The sequence below is a fragment of the Dipodomys spectabilis genome, unplaced genomic scaffold (assembly GCF_019054845.1).
Source record: "Dipodomys spectabilis isolate Male_0828 unplaced genomic scaffold, ASM1905484v1 ptg000464l, whole genome shotgun sequence".
Lineage (NCBI taxonomy): Eukaryota > Metazoa > Chordata > Mammalia > Rodentia > Heteromyidae > Dipodomys > Dipodomys spectabilis.
Window position 1 is genome coordinate 849,342 of NW_024871141.1, and position 8,669 is coordinate 858,010.

An 8,669-nucleotide genomic window follows, 5' to 3' on the forward strand; every position below is an offset into this window, starting at 1 on the left:
CAAGCTGCTGAATTACTGGCCATTTTGCTCGCCCTTACATCTTTTCCCAAAGAACCTCTTAATATTTTTTCTGATAGCTTATATACTGTACAAACTGGTGCCATTCTTCCTGGAACTTTATTAAAAGATGATGATCATGATGTAACAAATATAATGTGCAAACTTCAAAATGTATTAGACAATCTTGTCCAACCCTGGTACATTCAACACATTAGATCTCATAGTAACCTCCCCGGACCCCTAGCTGCTGGAAATGAAGCCATTGATCGCGCTGTCACACCAACTGTACTACTCACCAATATGTGCATGGACCAGGCCCGAACGTTACATGGTCATTTTCATTTATCGGCAGCTACTATCAAACAGTTATTTTCTGATTTAACACACCAACAATACAAGCACATGATTCGGTCCTGCTTCTCTTGTGCACCTCTTTTACCCTTAGGACCACTTCAACCCATGGGAACAAATCCACGAGGATTTAGACCCAATAGCACATGGCAAATGGACATAACCCATATCCCCCAATTCGGTAAACAAAAATACGTCCATGTATGCATGGATACATTCTCAGTCTTTATAACAGCCTTAACCTTAACAGTGAAACAACAAGGCACACTATTAAGTCACTTCTACATGCCATTACAATTATGGGCATTCTTTAGACCCTTAAAACAGACAATAGCCCTGCTTACACCTCCAAACATTTTCGTGAATTGTGTGCCTTTTGGAACTTTACACACCAGACAGGTATTCCATATAATGCACAAGGCCAAGCCATTGTTGAACACAGTCATAAAGAAATCAAGACCGTTCTTTTAAAAGAAAAGGGGGAACTGGAGGGGCTAGGGCTTAAAGATCCCCAAACACAATTAAATTATTGCCTTAGAATTAAAAAAACTTTTTAACATTCACACCCATCACATATGGGACCCCTGCGTCCCTGCATTGGGGACCAATGAAAACACCTACTCTGTTCCCTTTGGTTAGATGGAGGGACCCCATCACAAGAAAATGGGAGGGCCCTGCTCCCTTAATGGCACAAGGGAGAGGATTTGCTTATATCTTTCCAGACACGAGTGATGAACCTGTTTGAATCCCAGCTGCAATTGTCCGACCAACCGTCACCACCTATGAACAAGATGTGTCAGTTATGCTTGAACAGTGCGAGGAGGAGGAGTCACAAACCTCGAGCTAGAGCCCATGCCATCACTTGGGGAGACCTAAAGGGATTGGTTGAACAAGCCCAGGCTATGGCCCCAGACCCTGATCTGGGGCATGGTACTCTATTCCTCCTATTGTGTGCCATTATTACAGCCAATTCTCAATCTGCTGCAGGGCAAGGTAAGATAACTTTAATGCCCAGCCCCCAAATCTTAATGATGGTAGGGAAAGTTACCACCATCTTCCCTCAAATGCTTTCTTCCAATGGCACAGTTGGCCTTCCTTTCTTAGCAGATGCCTTATGACATGGAAGGGAGCCATCTATTTTTGTTTTTCAAACGAGACCATAAAGCAATTTGATGGCTGTATCATCCCCCTCGCGACAGTAATGCATGGGATGCGATGGTGGAGCTACACAGGACCCTACCCCATTTGTCCCACTGGAAAAACTTGCAATCATGCTACTGACATACCTTTTCATATGCAGTTGTGCCCACGCAGGGAGTTTGATAGCTTTGGCACTATTTCCACTCCTCTTGAGGAATTAGTTATTAGCCTTTGTGCCAGTTCCTGGAAAAGCAATGTATTTGGGGACTTCACGTTGTCCCTCTACCCGGCTATATACAACCAATCTGAAAAAGATCCCAAACCTCAAAATCTAAATGAGTTTTATGACTCTTCAGGAGGATGATTGGGAGACCTATTAGGCCCCATGCCAATCGTTTGCCCATCACATTCCTGCCTTGATTTGTCCCCTATCCTATTGGCCAATACTCGTCGCTGTAACCGATCTGGATACAACAAGGTGTCAGGAATGGTAGTTGTTAGAGCCCCGTTCTCCTCCGCTACTTGCACTCTCAGCAATCACTGACAACCCAATGACTCATATCCTTTTGCAGGTTTGGTACTTGTTCCCCCATTTATTGCTCTGGCTACTAATGACACTCAGTTTTCCCAGGTTCAATTGATTCATACGTGCACTAAAAGAGCAGTAGGATTGATCATTGCAATCGGGTCCGCAATCATCTCTACAGTGGCTTCAGCTACCACCGCTGCTATATTGCTGTCCCAAAGCATGTCCACCGTGCAGCAGATAAACCAGCTCATCCCTCAACTGTCATCCATAGAATTACAACATTTACAAGTTGCCAGTCATCTTAAGGGAGACCTCCTTGTGCTCCAACAACAAATAGACTTGCTCCAAGAACAGATTACGTTTCTTCGATTACAACAAGGACTATATAATGCTATGACTACTTCTGTCAGCTTTCCACTCCCACATCCAATGTCACTGAACTTAGTAACTACATCAAAGGCCCTTGGTTCCTTAAGTACTTAAACTTCACCCAAAACCTGCTGCATGATGTTACCTGCCTAAACCAGACCACCATACAGCTTACTTCCAGTCCCTCATTTTTAGAAGATGTGCTTAAAAAGTTACAACAATGGTTTTTGCCATCCTCTCTGGTCATCTGGGGAGGCCTTGCACTTGTAGGGCTTACTCTCCTAGGAATTATTAAATGCTTGCACTCCTGGCAAAATTGCCTCCAACGATGGATCACCATAATGATGGTCCTTTTAAAATAAAAGGGGAAATTTGTGGGTAGAACCGGTCACATCTGGTTGAGTCAGCTAGAGTAGCAGTTGAAGCACACTTCCTGCTCATAGAGACGTGACCCACAGGCATGTCTGCCTAGCTTGACATCCATGAGCTGTCTATACTCCCTACATGCCCCCCGAGGACCAAACAGTGCCTGTCACCAAGTAGTGCCCATCATCAACTCCCCACTAAGTAATTGGCTGGGAAGGACTCAGGAGGTTGGGAAAGCTGGGGCTATAAAATCCCAACCCTTGTGCAGAAATAAACAGCCATGCTTAAGCCTGTTCTCCCAACATGTGTTCCTTGTGTGCATCGTTCATGCTTACCTCCTGCCGGAGATCTAGCCCTACAATGTAGCAAGGGGGGAGGCCTTATAGTCCTTCACCTTCACTAGACTTGAAGCCAAGAATCTGTGATAAGTTGGAAATCAGGCAAGACCTAAGAGGAGGACAGAGAAATAGGACATAGGAGCATTGTAATTTTGTAACAGACACTGTCATCCATGTTATGGGTGATTTAACTCTATTCTTCTCCATACATCTTGTTGAGCAAATGAAAGACGAAGAGAAAAATAATCTATTGAAATAATTTTGCAAAGAATAACTCCACTATTCCTGATATTGTATCTAAGGAGAGTCTTAAGAGAGAAGACACAAGTGCAGTATTCTTCAGTTTCCTCTAAGCATCTTGTTAGCAAAATATATCTTTGAGGTTATAAGTGAATGAACCAAAAATTGGTGGAGTACTTATTTTTGAGGGCACTTTAGACACAAGAAGACTCTCAAGGTAAAAGAAAAAAGAAAAAAAGTATAGCTAAATATTTGTGATCACAGGTTCTTGGACTGGTATTTTGGAGACAAAGTTTTACATTAGAGATTGTCCTCATTAATATTGATGCTGGGTTTCCGTGGCAACCAAATGCAAGGGGGGAGTTTAATGGACTCGCTTGGGTAAGTAAACAGCATAATAGAAAAAAATGTCAAATAATATTTAGTGAATTATTTTGAACAATTACTTTGCCAGAACAAAGGAGGAAAAATATAATTCAAATCACTTGACTAAAACTTATGAATAAAAGTAGTCAATAGAAATGAGAGAAAACATAGAGAACTGTTTTATCTCCAGTGGAGTAATGGGTTCTTGATCTTGTTTCTTCCATTCTATCTTCACATGCTATCAAGTGTGGCTCAGGACTGGAGAACTCGCAGAGGAAAATATTTGCAGCAAATGTAGGTGATATAGACAATCTATTTAAATCTGTTAAAATTTCTCCTCTACCCCAAACTGCCCACTTTAAACAACTTTGTATGCTTTTCCCAAATTTGTCCTTCATTAACTATTTAAAATTTTGAGAGGTCATAATCATGCTCTATAGAGATTGCTGTTTCGTTGTGCTTTTTTTGAGTTTTTGTTTTTTGTTGTGTTTTTTTCACTGAATTTCAAAAGGTTTTTCTAGTGTGTTACAATTAAATATGTCCATCTAATTGTTCAATGTTCCTGGATCAGAGTCACTCCTTCTATCATTTTCAACCAACCTGTTCTACAAGATTTATTTCCGATTTGCCACTTCCTTTTTCACATGTGTACAATGAGTATTCTAGCTGTACTTGCCCCTTGTTCCATATTTCATTCATTCTATGACTTTACTATTATTCCTCTCTGGTTTTAACTTCCTGATAGTCATTCTGTTAAACTGTCTGTTAGTCCTTTGAAAGGTTTATATACATTCCATGGAGTTTCAATTCTGCATATACTTAAACTGATGTCAGCTTATATTTCCATAATTCATTCATCTGAAGTAACAATTTGCAAGACTGGAGACATGAAGCACCTAGACATGATTTTATTCTCTTCTATTTGGAAGATTAATCTGTAGTCAACAAAAAAGTTTAAAAATGGCTTAGAATGTATTCCTATCAGTTTTATAAATGGCTTTGTACAGTGGTTTGTGATTATTTTACTTTACATGGGATAAAATTTTCTACTACCTATAAGTTTTGCAAAAAGAAGAAAACTGAAATTTACTACTGAAGAGGAATATGATAGAAATAGAAGACAGATTTTATGTTTGTCAAATCTGTGATGAGTATCCATATTCAAGTCTTAAAGTCATATTTCTTACTATGTTAGACAGATAGGGAAAACATAAAAAACCATATGATAAGGCAATTATTCATGACTTTTATAAATGTACTTATTATTTGATGAAATTTATTTATTAGCTAATGTTTTGGTTTGAAATATGGGAGGCTGATCTATTTAACGAATTTTCGAAGACACCTACTGAAAAACACAAATGGTGTGTGGGGGGGTCATATTTCTACACTTTAATGAATGGTTGAACCTGTTTGGCATTAGTGCTGGGTAAATAAATCAACTCTATTGTAACTTGTCCCTACACTTGAAAAACTAGTAACGTCACTAAATATCATCTACTTGTAAAGTCTTATTTTGGTAAATGTGATTTTAAAAAGTTTATTTGAAAAGGAATATACTTTCAGGAGATTAAATGTAGATTATCATTTGTTTTAGAATGACAACATTTTTACACTACAGAACCAAGGTTTCCTGAAGTACCAGTGTTTTGAAGCACTAAGGATCTTCTCAATTAATGTTTTTTTCTGAATTATATTTGACCTCTATGTGAAGTATTCCTAGCATTGGTAGACCAATTATGGATCTATCATTCCACGAACTATTTTTTGGCCTACTGATGCTGGACTGAAATCATTCATTCATCATTAGGAGAGGGGTATTACAAATAATCTTGTGACATTTGTGGTCTTGTTCAATCATATGGAGTGGTCATCTGAAAATTGAAAGTTTGAATTACTGTACTTTCACGTTTTGTGATTTCATCTTGCATTTTAAGTTGCCTTGCATTTCCCAATTACTTACTGTTAATTCCTGCATTTCAAGGAATTGGGGCCCTGAAATATAGGAAATGAGAAATTGAAATGGGTTTTCAATTACTTTCTGTTGGCATGTTGCATGGGCCTAGGTGAGATCTCTTGCCCTAGTTATCTGATGATGCAAATAACTGGGACTTGGGATCCTAGGACCCGTGGATCCTGTAGAAGAATAATGCCATTTAGACATCATATCAGCAAAATTTGAGTATAATCAGTAGGAATGCTTCAGAAATATGGAGAAAACAGTTTGGGACCAGCGAGTTAAAACAATAAACAGAGCAGCAGAGTAAAATCCCTTATAAATAAGAGGAAAACAACATTGTTTTTTTTACCATGTGAAGTCAGAAGACCAAGAACACTTAGAAGGTATCACAAGTTTATACCAAAAACATTGCATTGATACTTTTTATATTCTTATATATATTCTAATCCTGATTATTTATATTCCAATCTATTTATTGTAATAAATATCATTTAATTTGTCAAATTATCAATTAATTCCAATAAGATTCACTGTGTGAAATATAAAATCAGTACACATAAATATATAATTATATATAATATAAGAAAATGTTTTGCATTGTTCTGTTGTGGTAAGGGTATCAAAGGCAACTGCTTTAAAGTGTTTTTCGATTACCTCTACCTCAGTGTTTGGTAGAATTAGACCTAAAGCTTTACCATTCGGAGATGTACAGCCTAGAGGCAAGAGGAAACACTGTGATTAAAACAGTACCAATTTAAGGTCTAATAATGAGGAGAAACATATGGACTTCTCCCGGAGCTATGGAATATATTTGGTGATAGAAAATCAGTGGTGCAAGTTCCTGCCAGGTTGGATGGTAGAGAGGCCAGGACATGAGGTAATCATGCATATGAACAATTTTCTCACCTTCTTGGCTTTAGCTATTTTTGAAATTGTAGGGTGTAATAAACAATTATATTTTGAAAAAATACCTTTCAGTGTGAACAGTTCTGTCTAAACTGTTCGTCTCTCTATGATCCTTTGTAACTAAGATTAGTTTTGCTCCTATAAGACAATCTATGCTGTCAGGGTAAGATATTCTGGCTGGTCTGTTCCTACATGGAGCAAGGGTAAAGGGTCAGGGAGACATTTGTGCCAGTAAGACCTCATTTGGGAAATTTTAAGCTGCAGAAGTTTAGAAGTAGCTCTTAAGCAAGGCTTACTTTGAATCCGTTAGCTCCACCAAGCTAAATCAGTTAATAAATAAGTACTTGAAAATCCATCTTCTTTGGACCTAGCTATAAAGGCTTCAAAGTATGATCAAATTTCAAGTGAAAAAGACTTAAAATAGTTATTGAAAAAAATTGCAAATGTGAGCAATAGAACAAACAATATAATTTTTTTCGACCATACACAGAATTTTACAGAAATAAGATGAATAGCAAATTTGGGAACTATAAGTTTTCCTTGTTACAAATAGGCAACCAAGGATATATTCCTGTCTTAAGATTGCATTATTAACTACTTAAATTTAGAGGATACTACATGCTTCAGCAACACATCTACCCGAATTACAATACAGAGTTTAACATGGCTTTTGCACAAGGATGATATTAAAATTTGTGAATTATTCCATATTTTTCATTCTTCAGATGCAAGAAATTAAAACAGTTATTAAAAAGTTGATTACAAATATACAAGTGTAATTATACATGTAATTCATAGAAATAAAAATTATTTTGATATCAGTGTATTCAATCATCACCTTTTTAGAAAGGCCTTTAGATAGCATTACCTTTATAAAACTTTTGAAATGAGATAACATTGTCATTTGATCCCAAAGAAATAAAATTCTATAAGGAGATAGTAATGATAGGAATATTAAACTGTTTCTATATCGAATGCAATCTGAAAGGGCACATTTATTAATGAACCTATATATTATAAAACAATGTTGAATTCAAAGTATTGTATCTAGGAGATAAAGAAAAGATTATGGACATTATACAAACAGAATACTAAATATTTTAAAATATACTTTTTTCAGACAAGCACCAGAAATATCTTTAGTTTCTGTACTACTCATTTTAACAGAGAAGTTAAAATTATTTCTGATTTAAAAAAATCACAAACTCTATAGAAATCATTATAGATGTATACAAACTAATCGAATATTTTTTTTTTATCAAAGTCAGGAAATTCACTTGGAAGAATACCATGGAATCCATGAATTTTTAAAGTAAATATTGCTGTTGTTTGGATTGTGAAAATATTTTGTATGGATACATGGGATGGACTTTGAATTTTCAAATTTAAGACACTTAACCCAACCACTAGGACATAGGAGAACAATTTGTACAGCTTTCCACAACTTCAAAGAGGTAGTGATACACACTTATTCTTTTGGCAAGATCAAATGCAGTTTCTTCCAAGTTGTGCTTCAGATCTGGTTTGATAATAATTGTTCAACAGAAGGAGATCCAGAGTATCTTTGCTATATCAATTTCCAGCAGCAAGATACAAGGGGGTCAAGAGGCATTTAGTTTGGCCATTGGTGTCTGCATCATGATGAATTAAAGAAACCACTCTGGTATTATTCCATGTATAAGTACTGTGCAGGAGTGTCCAGCCATTCACAGTTATTACATGAATATCTTCTTTGAGCCACCAACTTATGGACAATGTCTAAGTGTCCACTGTAGGCTTCTCGATGAAGAAGGGTATGCTCATGGTTATCCCTAGTATTCACATGAGTGGCCTTTTTGGAAAGTAGTTTCTGCACTGTAGTAAGGCGATTATTTTCAGCAGAACAAAGAAGAAATTTGCTTGATCCTATTCCATTTTTCTCTTGTAATTGATACCATTTCTCACTTTTTCATCTTGTTCCTCAACTTCATCAGAATTGCCTAACCAGAGACTTTGAGTGCCAGTGAGAATGAGCTGTCCATGTATTTCCCCAATAGTTCACATTGGATGAAATAGTCAGAAAAAATCCGCTGAATTTTCTGCATCTGTTTTTTCACTATTATTT

General features: G+C 36.9%; 1 pseudogene; it reads left to right on the top strand.

Moving 5' to 3' along the window:
- Positions 1–7,183: 7,183 nt before the first annotated feature.
- On the top strand, positions 7,184–7,280 carry LOC122098226 (annotated as a pseudogene).
- Positions 7,281–8,669: the final 1,389 nt, after the last annotated feature.